The sequence below is a fragment of the Oryctolagus cuniculus genome, chromosome 10, assembly GCF_051225735.1.
Source record: "Oryctolagus cuniculus isolate XC-2025 breed Fujian yellow rabbit chromosome 10, ASM5122573v1, whole genome shotgun sequence".
Classification (NCBI taxonomy): Eukaryota; Metazoa; Chordata; class Mammalia; order Lagomorpha; family Leporidae; genus Oryctolagus; species Oryctolagus cuniculus.
In genome coordinates this window covers 64,902,304-64,920,347 of record NC_142876.1, presented here as the reverse complement: position 1 = coordinate 64,920,347, position 18,044 = coordinate 64,902,304, and the positions used below count along the sequence as shown (strand labels likewise).

General features: G+C 46.7%; 1 protein-coding gene across 11 annotated transcripts in view; it reads right to left on the bottom strand.

The window, feature by feature from the left end:
* Nucleotides 1-18,044, bottom strand: part of PTPRM (protein tyrosine phosphatase receptor type M) — an 884,286-nt gene that overhangs the window by 812,152 nt on the left and 54,090 nt on the right. The gene's annotated exons all lie outside the window — the stretch shown is intronic.

The following is an 18,044-nucleotide window of genomic DNA, read 5'->3' as shown; positions in this document are numbered from 1 at the left end:
AGCGAATAGGCTGCAAGCATATTCCATCTTTTTTTTAAAAAAATTATTTATTTATTTGAGAGGCAGAGTTACAGAGAGAGAGAGAGAGAAAGGTCTTCCATCCACTGGTTCATTCCTAAAATGGCCAATCCAAAACCAGGAGCCAGGAGCTTCTTCCAGGTCTCCCACATGGGTGCAGGGGCCCAAGAACTTGAACCATCCTCTACTGCTTTCCCAGGCCATAGCAGAGAGCCGGATCAGAAGAGCAGCAGCTGGGATACGAACCGGAGTCCATATGGGATGCCGGTGCTTCAGGCAGAGGCTTAGCCCATGCTGCAGTGCAGGCCCTTGTCTATTCAATCTTTAAAAACTGTTGAAGACCCTCCCTCGCAGCACCCGCTGGGTGGCCTCCGCTTCCTCTGTCCCCCTCCACCACGCTCTCACTAGCAGGTTACCGGGTCTCAAGTTCGCTGGGCCTCATGCCCCATTCACTGCACCTGAACACAGGGACTCCTCCCCTGCGGTCACACCTGGCTTCCCCCGCTGAGAACTTTACCATCTGTGAAAAAAACCCTACTCCCAGGGTTTCTGGGACACCCACTGTGCTGGCTTCCAGCCTCCTCTGCCAGGCCTGCCAGGTGGAGAGTGTTCGCTCAGCCCCACATCCTCTTCCTAGACAGTGCTGTCCACCCCTGCCTTCCCCTTCCTGACCTCTACTTCCAGGCTCCGGACACCTGGCTCAATCTGCCCATTGGCTCAGAAAGGCTGTCACCAGCACCTTGGACTCCATGCTGCCACAGACCTGCTCTGCTCAGGGCCCCTTGAGAAGCCAATGGTGTCACCTCCACCCCCGATTCTTCCCGCAGATCCCTCTAGCACTCAGGCAGCCTGGATGCAGTTGGCTGTCACCTGGAATACATCAGTACCCTCTTAAGTCGATTGCCACCCACTGCTGCCCCTTCTCCACCCACAGTTCTAAATCCGTTCTCTTGGAGTGGGCTTTTCAGCCTAGTGGATAAGATGCCCATGTCCCACACCAAAGTGCCCAAGTTCAATACCCCAGCTCCAGCTCCTGACTCCAGCTTCCTGCTAATGCACACTCTTGGAGACAGCAGTGATGACTCAAGTGATGGGTTCCTGACCCCCATGAGGGAGACCACAAATGAGTTTCCAGTTCCTGACTCTGGAAAGCCCTGGCTGTTGCAGACATTTGGGAAGTGAACCAGCAGATGGAAGATCTCTCTCTCTCTCTCTCTCTCTCTCTCTTTTCTTTCTGTTCTCTCAAATAAATACAAAATAACTTTGAAATTTTTCATTTGTTCTCTTTACAGCCCAAATGATCTTATCAAGTATCATATGCATTTGTGTGTGTGTATGGACACACACACATGTGCACGCACACACACACATGTGCACATATGCACATACGACCTTGTTGTTTCTGGCTAAAATGGTTGTCAACTGCAGTTAAAATCCTCAGTACGGCTCAGCAGAATCTCCCATGATTGGCTCACACTTGCATTTCCAGTGTTTTTCTAATAAAAATTCTTCTCATTTTCTCTTGAATAAAACCAAAAGTGGATTTTTCACTTTCTAAAACATTCCATACATGCGCTTCAAAAAAGGGCTTTAACACCTCTGTGATCTCTGCTATGTCCCTTAGGCAGCCAATGGGACATCAATCAACTTGAATGAAAATTCAGATGTAGGGGCAGATATTGTGGTGCAGCACTAAAGTCACTTCTGGGCACACCCACATCCCACATAAGAGAGTCTTATTTGAGTCCCAGCTCCTCTGCTTCTGATCTGGCTTCTTGCTAATGCACACTTTAGGAGGCAGCAATGATGGCTCAAATGCTTGAGTCCCTGCCACCCATATGGGACAAGTGGATTGAGTTCTGGGATCAGCTGGCTTCAGCCTGATCCAGTCCCTGCTGTTGCAGGCATTTGAGGAATGAACTGGCAGATGAAAGAGTCTCTCTCTCTCCCCCTCCTTCTATCTCTGTCTTTGAAGTAAAATAAAAATAAATAAAAATTCAAAAATGAATAAATATAAAACAAAAATTCAGATGTGCAGATCCCACCCTAAGCCAAATGAATCAGAACACATCCTCTCGACATGTGGCTGGGTCATTCTGACAACAGGTCTGGATACTTGACACGAACAACCATCCATCTATCACTTGAATCCCCATCCATAAGCACATGATCTCTGGCTACAACTCAGCATCTAATGAGGCAATCCATTCCTCCCACAGACAGGTTAGACAGCTCTTCCTTATATTGACCGGCAACCGCCTCTCCAACCTTCCACCCATTGATCCCAGGTCAATAATTCTGTGCAGTCGCCCTCACAAGGTGTGATGGACAACCCCACCGTCTCAATGGCTTTCCTCCCAGGCTGCTTCCACACATCTACGCCATTTTTAAGTGGAATTCCTAAGGCCAGATTTCAGTGGTTCCATAAAACTTCCTCACTGAAGCCAGCATCAGAGGAGAGAGAGATGACTGGGAAACCTGGCCTCACCAAGCCTCAGCTTCCTCATCTCTTAAACTAAGGTAACAGTGCCCTGCTCTCCGGGAAGATGCAAGGATTCCAGGAGCTTGTGCATGGGAAGTGCCTAGCCCAGAGCCTGTGCTAGATGTGTACACCAACAGAAGGTGAACTCCTGCGGCCAGGGCTCTGTCTGCAGTCTGTCCAGCACTGCTACTGTTTAGAACATCACCTGACACATAATGGGCACTCAATCACCCACTGAATGACTGTAAAAACTCATGGACATGTCTGGAATTAAAGAACTTTTAGAATTTTGAAGGTATTAAACAATAAAGACAGAAGATAGACGTGAATTTGAGTTTAGTTTCTCTGTAAGTTTAAATTAGAGCACATCCCCCCCCCCCCACTTTTTTAATTTAAAGACCAAGTTAGAGAGAGAGAGAGAGAGAGAGAGAGAGAGAGAATATCTTCCATCCACTGGTTCACTCGACAAATAGCTGCAATGGCCAGAGCTGGGCTGGGCTGAAGCCAGGAATCAGGAGTTTCATGTAGGTCTCCCATGTGGGTGGCAGGGGTCCAAGCCCTGTGCTATCTACCACTGCTTTCCTAGGCATATCAGCAGGGAGCTGGATCTGAAGTGGAGCAGCCGGGAGCTGAGTCAGCATCAATATGGGATGCCAGCATCACAGGTAGCAGCTTTACCCACTACACCACAGCAGCGGCCCCACACATTTCCTTTTAAATTTTTATTTATTTACTTATTTTTATATGAAAGGCAGAGAGACAGAGACAGACAGAGGGAGACAGAGATATCTTCCATCCACAAATTCACTCCCCAAATGCCCACAACAGCTAGGGCTGGGCCAGGCCAGAGCCAAGAGCCAGGATCTTAACCCACATCTCCCATATAGATGGCAAAGACCCAAGTACCTGAACCATCATCTGCTGCCTCCAGGGATGCACATTAACAGGAAGCTAGGATCAGGGGCAGAGCCAGGACTCAAACCCAGCTACTCTGACTTAAGGCACAGGCATCCCAAGTAGCATCTTAATCACTGTACCAAATGCCCACCCTAAAGCACATAATTTAAGTGATTTGTAAAATTCCGACTAATAATTCTGTCAGTTGTACAGTGATTTAACTATCTCTTTTAAATGAAGTAGCGTAAGACATGTATGATTTAGAATCAAGTTTCTGTACCATAACTGCAATTTTCAGAAAGTTATATTATCTTTTTAAGCCCTCATTTCAAAGATAATAACTACTGTGCAACAATAGTACACTGGGGAATAACAGAAACACATTAGTTACATTAATTTAAGTAGAATCACTAAACGACTTACCATTTTTGTTTCTGAATTATTTTAATGCTTTGATATTAAAGTGACAAACAGTGAATGCTTCAGATGCTTTTAAAAATCCAAACTGGGCTGGTGCCGCGGCTCACTAGGCTAATCCTCTGCCTTGCGGCGCCGGCACACCAGGTTCTAGTCCCGGTCGGGGCACCAGATTCTGTGCCGGTTGCCCCTCTTCCAGGCCAGCTCTCTGCTGTGGCCAGGGAGTGCAGTGGAGGATGGCCCAAGTCCTTGGGCCCTGCACCCCATGGGAGACCAGGAGAAGTACCTGGCTCCTGCCATCGGAACAGCACGCTGCGCCGGCTGCAGCACACCAGCCGCGGCAGCCATTGGAGGGTGAACCAACGGCAAAAGAAGACCTTTCTCTCTGTCTCTCTCTCTCACTGTCCACTCTGCCTGTCAAAAAATAAGAAATAAAAAAAAAAAAATCCAAACTGGTTGGTATACAGAAACTAGTGGTGATTCAGGGAATGTGAACAAGAATACATTGTTTAGTATATTGGTCATGTGGCCTCTTGGAAATTCTTCAAGCTGCATTAGAAAAAATAATGCAGCTTTCTATTTTCAAACAGAAGTACGAGTAGAGTGCAGTTACCAGGATGTCCACCTGCACAGGCTCTCTCATTTGGAGAAAAAGGACCCAAGCCCTGTGGCAGCCCACAAATAACAAGCTGCTCCCTAACTAACCCATGTTGTTTCCTTGCTGCTTTTGTAAGAATTTATTTATTTATTTAAGAGGCAGAGAGAGAGAGAGAGTTCCCATTCAACAAGTTCACTTCCCAAATGCCCGCAATGGCCAGGCTATGTCAGGCCAAGGCTGGGAGCCACAGACTCAAAGCAAGTATCTCCTGTGGGTGGCAGTGACCCAATTACTTGAGCAATGACTTGTGCCACCCAGGGTCTACATTAGCAGGAAGCTTCAATCAGGACCCAGAGCTGGGAGTTGACCCCAGGTACTCCAACATGGGATATGGGTGTCTTAACCACTAGGCCAAATGCCCACCCCCTTGCTGCTCCTTTTAGAGGCCCTCTGAGCAAATTGGTTAAACTTAGAACCTAAATTTAGAACCACAGAAACTCCCCATCTGAAACCTTTAAGGTGAGCATGGGTCTCATCTCCATATTTCCATAGGATCTTGCACAAGGCTTGCAAAAATGCTTCCTAAATATTTGCAAGAGTGAACTGAGCCTCACCTGTAGTTGCTGGGCATTGTGGGAGATTCCCTTTCAACCCAGCCCTTGAAACATTAGGATGAGCCCCTTCACCCAAAATACCAGTGGCCACTGGAAAGGGCCAGAGCTCCAGGAAGACAGAACTCATTAGAAGGGTCCCAGGGCGCACAGTTTCAGACCATGCCCTATGCTGGTGAAGAGTGGACTGCTTCTCTGTCCAGCTTCTGGGCTTCACAAGGCCCTGCAAAGGGAAAGGCCAACATTCGAGGCCCAAAGGACTGTCATGTTCAGTGGCCACACACTGAAAAGGGAAAGTGTCCCACCCAGAGAGATACAAGAGCAGCCATCTGCAAGTAAGCAGGGTCACAAGGTGAGCGGAAACAGCAGCTCCCAGACACCATCCTAATCCCGCCCATGCTTCTGTGAGTCATCCCAGAACCTCGAGAAGAGGAAGGAGACCTGGAAGTCCCCCATCGTGAAGGAGGGACACTCAGCCACCTGCACCGGACATGGTGTGTGGAGCCTAAGGAGCTCCCCAGCTGGGGGGACATGACTGAATACAGCCTGAAAGCATGCCAGAAATCTCACAGCCTAGAGCCCACACCACCCAGAGTGTGAACACGGGTCAGGCTGAGACCCCGGAGCACCAGGGTGGGACACGTACCGGTCTCGCCACTGGCCTGGCCTCCTACGTCATGGCACCCCTGTATTACTGGGAGGAGGGAAGGGACCACACCAGCACTTCCATTCTCCTTGCCCGTTCTTCCAGTCCTTGCCTTCCAGGCTGACATGTGGATTCATACAGCAAGTCCATGACAGCAGTTTTTAGGGCTGCAGGTGTGAGACTGTGAAATGGAAATTTATCTCTCTGCCTAAACTCGGAAAGGCAAAGATGGGTGAGCCCTTTGAAATGCGGGTGAGGACCACCGCCCCTGCCAAGGTCTAGTGCCTGTCTCAGGGTGGCATTTCCCAAGTTCTACTGTCTGAACGGACAGTGTAAGGAAAGGATCTCCTCTAAAAGCCAGACTGCAGTCCCGGCTTGGGGACAAGACATTCCTCGGCTCCGTCTACACTCTTCCCTTTCTCCACTAGCATCACTGTCAGAGGCAAAGATGCCGCCATCACAACAGGCTTACCTTAGATGCTTTCCCAAGTGTTAGTGCACTCAATCCTCACAGCTGGGGGATTCTCCCCGGGTCACACTGCAGAGAGAGGCAGCTCAGAGGTGGCTGCAGGCTAGCTAAAATGCCGGGTGTCAGGCCTGGGCTCCCCACCACCAAGGTCACACCTGGACCAGTATCACTCCTATGACTGCAGAGTTTGCCAGTGACTGGTGACCAGCAGAGACAGAATTAAGTTCACCTGGAGGATTCCCAAATCGCCTGCAAACTCCCTACTTTTTCATTAGAGAAGGCATAGAGGGATTATAATAAAAACATTGTTTTCTCTTCTTATACCTTGCAATATAATTTCATGGTAGGGCAAGGATTAGGTCATATTCCGTCACTTTTTCAGCCAAAAATAGCAAGCTATCAAAGTGTGGGAAAGCAGGCTTTTAAAAACATCTATTTACATTCAATGTGATAAGAGTTGGGAAATCACTAGTAAGAGAAACCAGGTCAGGAAATCTGGAAACCTCTGACTTATTGATAAGGTAGCAAGATTGTTTTGCTCTGTTTTAAATACATTCATATCACGAAACAAAGGAAACATATTCGAGACGACATTGTAGTGCCTGCTTAAAAAGACCTTTGAACTTGGAGTTTTCTTAGCCTTCTAAAAGCCTTTCTTGCACAAAAGCTTTTATCTTAATACTCTCCCCAAATATACACTCTCACTGACAACTACAGGTGCATTTCATGCTCTTGCGGAGTTTCTGCAAGTTTTGTTCGAAGCTAAAGATGATTTGGTCAAGGTCCCTGAAAATCATAGCTAATGGAGGGACATGGAAAAGGAACCGTGCACCTGGCTCCTCATACACACGCTGCCTCGGGCGTGGTACGCACTCACCCCCGTGGCCCTCACAACAACCCCATGCAGGAGGGGAAACTGAGGCATGCACAAGTGAAGTAACTTGCACAGGCTACCTGGCTAGGAAAAGGCAGAGCAAGGCTTCAAATGTGGCCAGTCCACAGTCCTGCCATACTTGCAGTTCAATGGGAAGTGCCCTAACCACCAGATAATTTGGAGTAGAGGGGCCTTTAAAGATGCCATCTGACTTCATTAAGAACAGAGTAGGAGAGGCTGGCGCCATAGCGCAGTAGGTTAATCCTCTGCCTGCGGTGCTGGCATCCCCTATGGGCGCCGGTTCTAGTCCCGGCTGCTCCTCTTCCAATCCAGCTCTTTGCTATGGCCTGGGAAAGCAACAGAAGATGGCCCAAGTGCTTGGGCCCCTGCATGGGAGACCAGGAACAAGCACCTGGCTCCTGGCTTCGGATTAGCACAGCGCCAGTCATAGCAGCCATTTGGAGAGTGAACCAACGGAAGGAAGACCCTTCTCTCTGTCTTTCCCTCTCACTGTCTGTAACTCTACCTCTCAAATAAATAAATAAAATCTTTAAAAAATAAAATAATAAAAAAGAACAGAGTAGGAGGACCTGGCATCTTCGATCTCCAGCAAGCCTGCAGGGTCTAGCACAGAACAAAGACCTCAGAAGACCAATTACTGGCAGTTGTGGGTCTCCCTCACAGCCATACATAAGTGGTTATGTCACTTTTGGTAATTCGTTTCACTTCTGAAAACTTCACTTTTAAAATTTAGGATGGCAGAGTGTGAAGAAGAAGGGAGCTGTACACTTCCCACTTCACATTTGGCTGATCTGGTGGCAGGGTTACCAGTACTGGCAGGTCTCGTTCAGATAGTACAGCTTTTTCCCGTACGATGTCCAATTGTCCTAATTTGCTCTCACGGCGCTGTCCACGCGTGCCTGAGCCAGATGCGAGGGGCAGTGAAGAGCTGGGGCAGGGACCTGCCAGTCCTCTGTTCACGCTGCACCTCCATGGCCTCACCCGGCAGCTTCCTGAGAGGGGCACAAGGCCACCTACCCAACACGGCTGTTCCAAGGGTTAGCAAAGTGTCTCTGCCACGTGGGAAGAACCTGTCAGTAGTAGTTACTTTTACGATTCTAGGTGCTATCTTTCAAATGTGTTCCCTCAATTCCCAAATTGGAAACTTAATTCCCAGTGCAACAATGCTGGAAGGTGGAACCTTTAAGAAATGCTGAAGTCATGAGGTCTCTGCCCTCACCAGTGGATTAACGTCGTTACTGCACGAGTGGGTTCATCATCAAGAGACTGGGATTGCTGCAAAAGCAAGTCTGACCCAATCACTCCCACATGCGTGTGCATGTAGTCTGCCTCTCTCCATGTGACAACTTCCACCATGTGGTAACACAGCAAGAAGGGGCTTACCCAACGTGTCCCCTCAATCTTGGACCTGTATCCCCAGAACAGTGACCTGAATGAACTCTCACTGTTAGTAAATTATCCACTTTGAGTTATTTAGTGCTATAGCAGCCCAAGAAACAGATGAAGATACTAAGCCTTAATCATCTCTCACCTAAACTGGTAAATGTCATGAAAACATAAAGGCAAAGGAGCTCAGTGTAGCATCAGTAGCAACAAAAGACTGCTAGAAAACTAAATGCCCAGCAAGGCAAGAAGTAAGAATATTTAGATTGTGGAATAGTAGGAAAGTCATTCACAGCTATTAAAATCATATTTTCCAACATGATTTCCCAGCATGGAAAAAACGATGATGATTTTGATCACTGAACAAGGCAGGCTATCAAAACGGCATGTATAGTACATCCATTATTAAGCACACAAGTAAGTACACATGTATAATGCATATACACGTGCATGGAAAGCTGGAAAATATAACAAATCGTTAACAGTACCTCTTTGAGGAATTGGATTGTTTTATTTGTCTTTTATATTATCTGCTATTTTCTAGTCTTTCCTACAATGATGATCCAGGATTCTTAGAAAAAGGATTAAAAACAGTGATTGCAAAAAAGAACAAATACACACTTTTCAAATAAAAATAAGATTTATATCGAAGGAAAAATCATTTTAAGTTACTAAATTGTAAAATACTGCCCCAACTGAAGTTACCTCATGCCAACAAAAATAAATAGACAAATGAGAATTTCCAAAAAATCCAACAGCATTAAAATAAACAAGTTTAACATACTGAGGATTTACAAATAGAAAAGGTATCATTAAAAACAAAGAAAATGCTTTACACAAGTTTCACTGCCCAGAATCACAGAAAAATCAGAAATGGAAAGTTTTAGAAAATGATTTTTTTCCTCTTATGGCTGGGAAAAAAAAAAAAAAAAACTTGGAGGAATCATGGTTTCAGAGGAGAACTTGGCCCAAGTCTGGCTCGTTTTAACAGCCCCATTTTTTTATTCTCTCTCTCTCAACACAGGCACACAGACACACACACACACACACACACACAGAGCCAGGGTGACCCTCTCTAATTGAGAAACAAAGTCTAGCTTCACACAGCAGCCTCGTGGTCCTGTTCCTCGTGCTGAAGCTGGTGTGGACAGGGGCTTTCTTCTCCTGTCCCTACCTGCCTGACCCCTCCCTCACTCCAGCCACTGCACCACTGGCCTGCCCTGGGGCTTGCCTCTCCCTGCCCACTCTACCAAGGCCTTCCACAGTGCAGCCCACAGCAGGTGCGGCACCCAAGCCTGCCCCCGTTGGCATTTGTGCCCCTTCAGGTTCCATGTGACAGCACCTCTCTCCATGATCAGCAAATCTAAGGGACTGAAGTCTCAGGATAGTTCATGAGGTTGTCTTTCCCTTTCCTTTTTCAATTTTGTAGAAAATAGAAAACAGTGTGTTAACAGCACTTTTTGTAAGGACAAAATTGATCAATGGGGGAGCCCAGTATCAATCCCTGTCTCATAGCAACACGGGAGAGGCCTGAGCCCTCTTGTGAACGGTGAACTGTGATGGTGAGGTAGGTGTAGAGGAGGGCAAAGTGGGTGGCTAGAAATTTGAAAGATAAGGCACTGATACATGCCCACAGCATGTATTTCAGGACCATACTGCTGAAAAGGCAAGCCAGGTCTTATTTATAAAAATTCATTTACCTACTAAATGACCAAAACCCAGGACACTGATAAGGACGTGCATCAACAGGAACTCTCGCTCACTGCTGGTGGGAACGCAGAATGGTGCAGCCACTTTGGATGGCAGTTTTGATGTTTCTTAGGAAACCAAATATCCTCTTACACTATGATCCAGGAATGCCAGCACTGGGTATGTACCCAAAGGAGCTGGAAACTTATGTCTACACAAAAAAACTGCCCACTGTTGTTGTAGCAGCTTTATTCCTATCTCCCAAGACTTGGAAGCAAACAAGATGTCCTGTAGCAGGAGCATGGATGAACAGTGGTACACCCAGTGATGTATTCTTTAAAGCTAAAAAGAAATGAGCTACTAAGCCGCAAAAAAAATTAAAAAAAAGCATATCACTCAGCGACAGAAGCCAATTGGAAAAGGCTGCCCACTGTATAATTCTAACTAAATGGCATTCTGGGAAAGGCAAAATTGGAGAGACAGTAAAACGATGAGTGGCTGCCAGAGATTTGGCAGGGGAGGACGAGGGGAGATGGAGAGGTGGAGCACAGTAGATGTTTAGGGCAGCAACACTGTGGGATCCCGTCATGCTCCATACATGTCGTTCCAGACAGCACCAAGCGAAAGCCTGTATGCAAACTATGCAGTCTGGGTGTTGATCACGGGACAGGCTGTATGCAGAGGCAAAGGAGTGAATGGGAAATCCCTGGACCTTCCTTCAAGTTGTGCTGTGAACCTAATACTGTTTTTAAAAGTCCTTTGTACAAAAGCAATACTCTTCTTGTCCTCATTTAACAGTCTCAAATCCTTTGGAGCAAGAATCCCAGGGGCTGGGTTCAAATCCCAATTCACCAATTATTAGTTGTGTGCTCTTGGGCAAGTTTCTTAATCTCTCTGTGCCTCTACTGCCCTATCTAAATATCTACTCATAGTTTTATGAAGATTAAGTGCATTAATAAAGCACACACAACTGTATAGAATATAATAAGTACTATATATGTTTTGGCTGCTATTTTAATCAAGTGATTATCTACTTGAACCAGGCTACTCTAGTTTCAAATATTTCTGCCCCTTTAACTATGCTACTGAATTACACTCCAAAGTCATTTGTGGCTGCAGTACAGACAAGCATCCACACTGGAGGAAGGGGAGCCCCGAGGCTGGTTCAGCCATGCAACAGCCCTGAGGATGATTTAAGCACATCTCCTCAACTTCTCTGGGTCTGCCTTCCCCATGCACAGAGCGCACATTCTATCACCCATCTCCCAGACTTGTGTGAAAAGTGGAGAACATTTGTAAGAGGCAGATTCTATATAGCACTGGGATGTTCCTAAGGAAAACAGGTCTCAAACACGACCCTACCACCAGCAGCAGCTCTGGTTCCAGGAAAGTCTATGAACCTTCCCTGCTGGGCAACAGCAGAGACCCCTGTCATCAACTTTAGGACACAAGAGTTTTCCTCATCTGTGGCAGAGACGAGGGGGCCCAGGGCTCCAGCCACCAAGAGCCATGTACCTAAAGGACAGAAGTCACCTTCCATTCAGGGTTAATGCAGAACTGAGAATTCCTGCCAAGAAACCATCTGAGGATCAAAACAGGCTTAGTTGGTAGAAGGAAGAAAAGGAAGGATCTTAGAGCAACTGTGAGAGAGAGGAAGGGAGGAGGAAGGAAGTGGAGAGGAAAAGACAGAAGAAAGAGACAAACAAATGAACAAACTGAAGAGAGGTGCCAAAGACCAGAAGAGCTGGGCTTGCAGCAGCCAGGGCTGGTCTGTGCCTTGCTTAGCCCTCCTCTCATCACCAGAAGTTCTCTTCTCGGTCCACGGGAAGGAAATGCCAACAGACCTCCTTCCAGAAGAATCTAGCACCTGTGGATTCTATCAGTCAAGGCAGTCTGAGTCAAGCCACAGTCACAGTCATCATGACAAAATATCTTGTCACACTCCAAGCCCACTGCCTACCAGCAGAGGTGAGGGTTCTTTCCTTAAGTGTGGGAAACACACACTGGCTCTGAATGCTCAGTCCAGAGGTGACAAGGACAAGGGGTCTTCAAAAAATTAGTGGAAAAGTCATACTGGGGAGAAAAATGCATGGATTTCAAAAAGCACTTGCATAAAAATAAGTATTTTTTATTTCTATTGTCCTACACACAACATTTGGCCAAAGCAAGTCACAGGATGACACCTACATGATAATGCATAGGAAAGCACAGTGCTCATTTAAGTCCACAGGGAGAATCAGAGTATGAGTATCCATACATGCAACAAGTCAATAAAACCTGCCTTCTAACCTGTGTATCAGAGAACACACTCAAAAAACTGTTTTACTAGGATCCAAAATAGGAAACGAGTGATGCAGCTCAGGTGGCTGTCATGAGACAAACTGTGACTGTATGTCCCTTCTGTTTCTAACAAACGTTGCCCAAAAGCTTAGCCATTCAATAGTCCAAAGCTTTAGTACTTACTTAAGACCCTAAATAATCATTACCGTCCTGTATTTTAAACACACACACACACACACGCCTGTGTGCACAGCAACTGCCAACCATCTGCACTGAAAATAAAATACTCTTTGTTTAATGAATCACACTTTTCCAGGACTGCAGTCCCCGGTGAAATGTGTCTTTACAAAGCTCAGTCAATCCCCAGCGAAAGTTCTTTCTTTCTTAGAAAATGTCATCATCTATAAACGCTCCCTGGGGCCGTGCTCAAGTCAGCCTCCAGAGCTTTCCCCAGAAGGAAACCTTCCGTGCATCCAGCTCTTAGGCACTCTCACCATGCTCGGCATCCAGACATGCGTACAACTCTGAATTATTTATTCACCAATCTTTGCACAACTTCCCAAACACCGGGGCAGACCGGGACGGTTTCAGCGATTTGATGTTACATCTTCTCAAGTGGCTAAAGAGGCTATAAAGCACCCCGTTGCTTAAGCCTGCCATCCTGGTTCCATTAGCAGTAAAGACCTCTCTATTCAAACTGCTAAGTAAATCCTCCGAGAGCCCGGGGACTGTTTCATGCTTGAAAGCAACTGTTAAGAATTTGACAACAACCAAACTGTTCCTATTTAATCCTTCTCCCAAGGTGAAAAGAATTATAGGTAAACATATGCCTTCATTATTTGCTTTGCTGCATTTCAATACCCAATCCCACACAAAATTGCCAGCTGAGGATTTAATGCAATCCACTTCTGCATTTCAGAGCTATTGCCTTTGCAGATTGGAAAAAGCTTAACAAGGGTTATGGAGCTGGTTAGCCAGGAACCGAATTTTGTGCAGCATGCATCTTAAATGTCACCGGGGTGAAGGGTGAAATAAAAAGCATCAAAAATCCAAGGTTATGCCAAACTCTAACAACAAGAAGGAAGAAAGGGGCTGAAGAACTGAAGTTCTTATTAGTTGGGTTCCGAGTGGTAGTAGGCACGGGAATCATTAGGGCTTGGGGGTGTGTTTTAGGGCTTCTTTCAAGTTTTTTTGTTTTCTGGATGCTTTTAAACTTGACAGTAATGTATATGCTTGTCACATTATCAATTCACCACTCCTACTAAAGCCAATTTTCGTAATGCATTATGCGAAAGTTCTAAAATGTGATAAATATCTAAATTAAAGGGAGGGAAACAAATACTCTTTTAAGATGTATTATTCACTAAGAATAAAAGATCGGTAAAGCAGAATAAGGAATGCAACAGGGACAGGATGAAGGGGATGGAAAGGCAGGAGCCCTTATCCGACTGCGGTGTCTTGGGGGATGCCCAAGACACAAAGGGATGCCCTGCAGTATTTCCCTGGGGAAGGGGAGGCCACAGCACAGTGCTTTATTCCACTCTCTAGGTCGTGTGCACAGCTAAGGAGTGGCCTCCAGAAGAGGGGCTGGTTCTGTTTCAGGATTCACAAGCTGCATGTGAAAAGCAAACATTCTTCTTAGCTGTGGGACGGTTGTTCCAATGCAGGGCTGTCATCCACCAGTCAGGGGCAGGCAACATCTGCGAGAACAGAGTCCAGGCCACTCCCTCGCACAAGCACAGTCTCTGAAGCCCTCATTCCAAAGCTACTTGGAGCATTCCTCGCCTTGCAGCCAGTTCACACAGAACCCAGAGTCCAGGGCAGGGTTCCAGGTCTCTCAGACCAAGAGTAGGTAAACCAAATTAAAACCAGAACAGCTCACAATGTATTCAACAATGCAGCATTTCTCAACTCCCACTTCCCAGACGCTCCGTCACAGGAACTCACTCGGCGAATAGCTACACCCTTCTCACCAAGGGCTTGCGCTGAGGGGCAGGATATGTGTGTATTTATGTTTATGAGGTTATTCCAGAAAGTTCTTAGAACACGGAATTAAGGAATTAAAAGAAGTTTATTTTGGTGCCACAAAAAATTTTGAAATCCATGCATGGCTTTCTCTAGAGCTGAGGAGCAGCTGGGACTAGAACCAGCGCCCATATGGAACGCCAGCGCTTCAGGCCAGGGCATTAACCCGCTGCACCACAGCACCAGCCCCCCCCACCCCATGCATTTTCTACAAGCTTTCTAAAGACTGCCTCATATGCATACATCTCAAAAATTCTGGCACCAAAATAAACTTATCTTTTCACTCCATCTTCCCCAAACTTTCTAAAGAGCCCTTGCACACCTCCCAGTGTTCATCTTGAATGCAAACTCAAAACTAAGCTTTTCGATTAAGACTTTTATTTCTCCAGTTAAGCAAATAACTTTTAAATTTACTCAAGAAAGCAATGTTTTTTCCCAGAAACAGAAAAAAGAAGAAAAAAAAAACTTTGATTCACATCAATAAATCTTTACTGAGCATGTAATGTATGCTCCAGGGAAACAAAGTGGCAAACATGAGGCTCTGCCTTCAAAGGACTGACAAACGCACAGAGGACAAAGTCATAGGAACAAGAAACTAGAAGGTGTGCACTCGACACAGGCCCGATGTTGCAGCCACCAGGACAACAACATGCAACATCGATAAAACTCCTGGCTGGGAAGACCCAGAAAGGCACTGGAGAACAGGAGATATTTCTGCAAGGACTTGAACATCAAGGAGGAACTGATTATCCAGCCTACACGTCTCAGCAACTCACGCTTCCCACCTTCCCTTCTCTGAACTCTCCTTGCAAACAAGGCTTCCCCTCAGACAACCTTGTGCTGAGCATCATGACCATTGCACTTCCACGGACGCTGAGACGGGGTGCCCTTCAACCAGGCTACCAGGCGCTGTGGTGTTGAGTCCTGAATGCTTTGTGCTAAAAAGAGGCCACTAAGCTGTGAGCCCCATCTCAAAGGCTCCACTCAGACACATTCTTTTTAAGACCTTTCTGCTTTAACTCAGAACCCTCCTCTCTGTTGTCGCTTGCAGAGGTGTTGACTGTGAGAAAACATGTCAAGTGGCCCAGCACAGGCAAGCTACACACATGTGGAAACACTAAGAACCTGCATCCTGGACACTGGCCAGGCAGGTAGGCTACACAAATGACAGCCTCGAGGCCCAGCCTGGCTGAGTGAGTGGAAACAGCCGGGTCTCCTTGGGCCTCCCACCAGCAACGTCTCCCCTGGTAGCCAGCACCAGCTCAGCTCTATGGGAAGGCAGGCAGAAAGGGGACAGAGGAGTCACCCCAAGGGCTATGCTCGCCTCACAAGCACAAACTGTCTGCTGCCTTTCAGGAGACATTTATTTCTCCAGAAAATTACCCCCAGACAGAAGTCAGGGGAATATGGCCCATGGACGAGGGCCACCCAGGCTGGATCCTGTTGAAGAGACCCAGACTCAGAAGAGGAGCACAGGGCCCTTCTGAGAGCTAGGGCCAACAGCGGCTATTTTCTGTAGCTTCAATAAAATGCTCAAGGCTGAGTATTTAAGAAAACAGGTGTATTTGGCTCACAACTGTGGTAGCAAGTAATCCCAAACAGCACAATACCATCATCCTGGCGAGGACCCCTTGGTACAACACCACAGGGAAGAGAAACAGAAATGGAACCAGTCACACTCAGAAGGGGTCAGGGTGTGGAGTGGCCTTGATAATGAGCTGCACTCAAGTGAACTGATACACTCCAAGAGACCAGCATTAATCCCATCCCAGGGTGGTGTCCCTGTGATCTGGTCCCCTTATACCAGGTCCCTCCTCTTAAGGGTACCAGCATTGCCACACCAGGGACCAAGCTTCCAGCACATGAACTTGTGAGGGAAAAACCCAACCCAAATCCACACTGTGGCAGTAGCTCAACTCAGCTAGGGAGACTCAACAACTAGAGAAATGGGCAAGCAACCCCTGGTCCATGAGCCGCTTCCCAGGACTGTCAGTCCATCCAGATCTGCAGCAGGCCATCACTGCAAGTGTCTGAAACAGGCAGCGACCCTAACAAGACTCCACGTGGAGCCTCCTGACAACCCTTAAGGAAGGGAGGGCAGGCTTTCTCAAGAGCAGATTGGCACCATGTCCTGCCTCTGCTTCTGTACCAGAGATGGCTCCACAAACTCAAATAGAGGGGCCTCTACCCCTGCCAAGGGTCCAGGTCACTAAGGGACAAGACACAAACATCACAATGGCTCTGGGGTCTCCTTCCAACAGTTTGCTACATCTGATGCCATAAAAGCTGTCTTGGTCTATCTCTATGTTCCACTGAAGCATATAGTGGACTCTGACAAGGACCCCAAAGCCCACCCCTGGCTACATCCCACATACAGCAGCCACCAAGCCTTCCCAGCAGATGCCACCATACTGAGGTGGTGGCAGACCCTGTTACTCTGTCTCTCCAGCTCATTCCTGAGAGAATGAGGGAAACCTCTAAAACAGGGATCCAAGGATGAATAATATTTAGGATATTCTGTAGACCACTGCAATCTGGGGGTTCAGTTGCACACTCAGCACCTACAAGACCTTCAACAAAGAAATCTGTGTATGACCCCTGTTTAACCTCACATTTTCAAGCCATATTTAACAACAACAATTAAGATGGGCTTTTGGTGCAGTGGTTAAGACACCACTCGAGATGCTCCCATTTAATACTGGAGTGCCTGGGTGTGAGTCTTGGCTCCAATCTTGATTCCAGCTTCTTGCAAATTAATATCTTGGGAGGTAGCAGGTGATGGCTCTAGTAGTTGGGTTTCTTCCACCCACATGAAGAGATGTGGATGAAGTTCCTGACTCAGCTTTAGTGTGACACAGCCCTGGTTGTTGTGGGCATCTGGGGAGTCAACCAGCAGGTGGAAGATCCACCTCTCTCTCTCTCTCTCTCTCTCTTTCTCTTTCAAAGAAATAAAAATTAATAAAAAAAAAAAAGCCAGAAATCACTTAAAAGCAACAGCAACAACACTCAATCTTTTCCTCAGGTAAAATCCACTGCTATATCCCACAGAACAAGTTAGAAAAATCAAGTGCATTCCAGGGATGGACAGACTGCACTGTAACAGAATGTCCTGACACATAAGACACAAGCCCTCCCCCTCCTCACCTTCCCGTCACACCAGCTGTGCCCCAAAAAAGGCACACAGAATGAGGCAACTCCCTCTCTGACAGGGCTGCCTTCAGAACTCTAGGGGACTATGGTATCTCCCCTTAGTATGGGCCATGCTGAAGATGGTGGCTTTGCATGTACGCAATGCTATGTAAGGAAGCTCCTGCAGGGCAGAGACTTTGCTGGTACATTGTGTGCCAAGTCTTTAATCAACTACACTTTTATAATGCTAATTAAATAAAGGGATAAGGCTTTAAGAATGGAGATTAACTCTAAGAAGATCAAGTCATCTCAAACTAGAGTGGGAGAGACTTTGCAAGACCCCCAGTGGATGCCTGACACCAGGGAGAATACTGAACTCTAGATAAACTATGTTTTACTACACAAACTTGCATCTACCAACAAATAAAGTTCAGTTCACAAATTAGGCAGAGATTCACAACAATAACTAAGAATAAAATTGAACAATTACTACGTTTACTCTAAT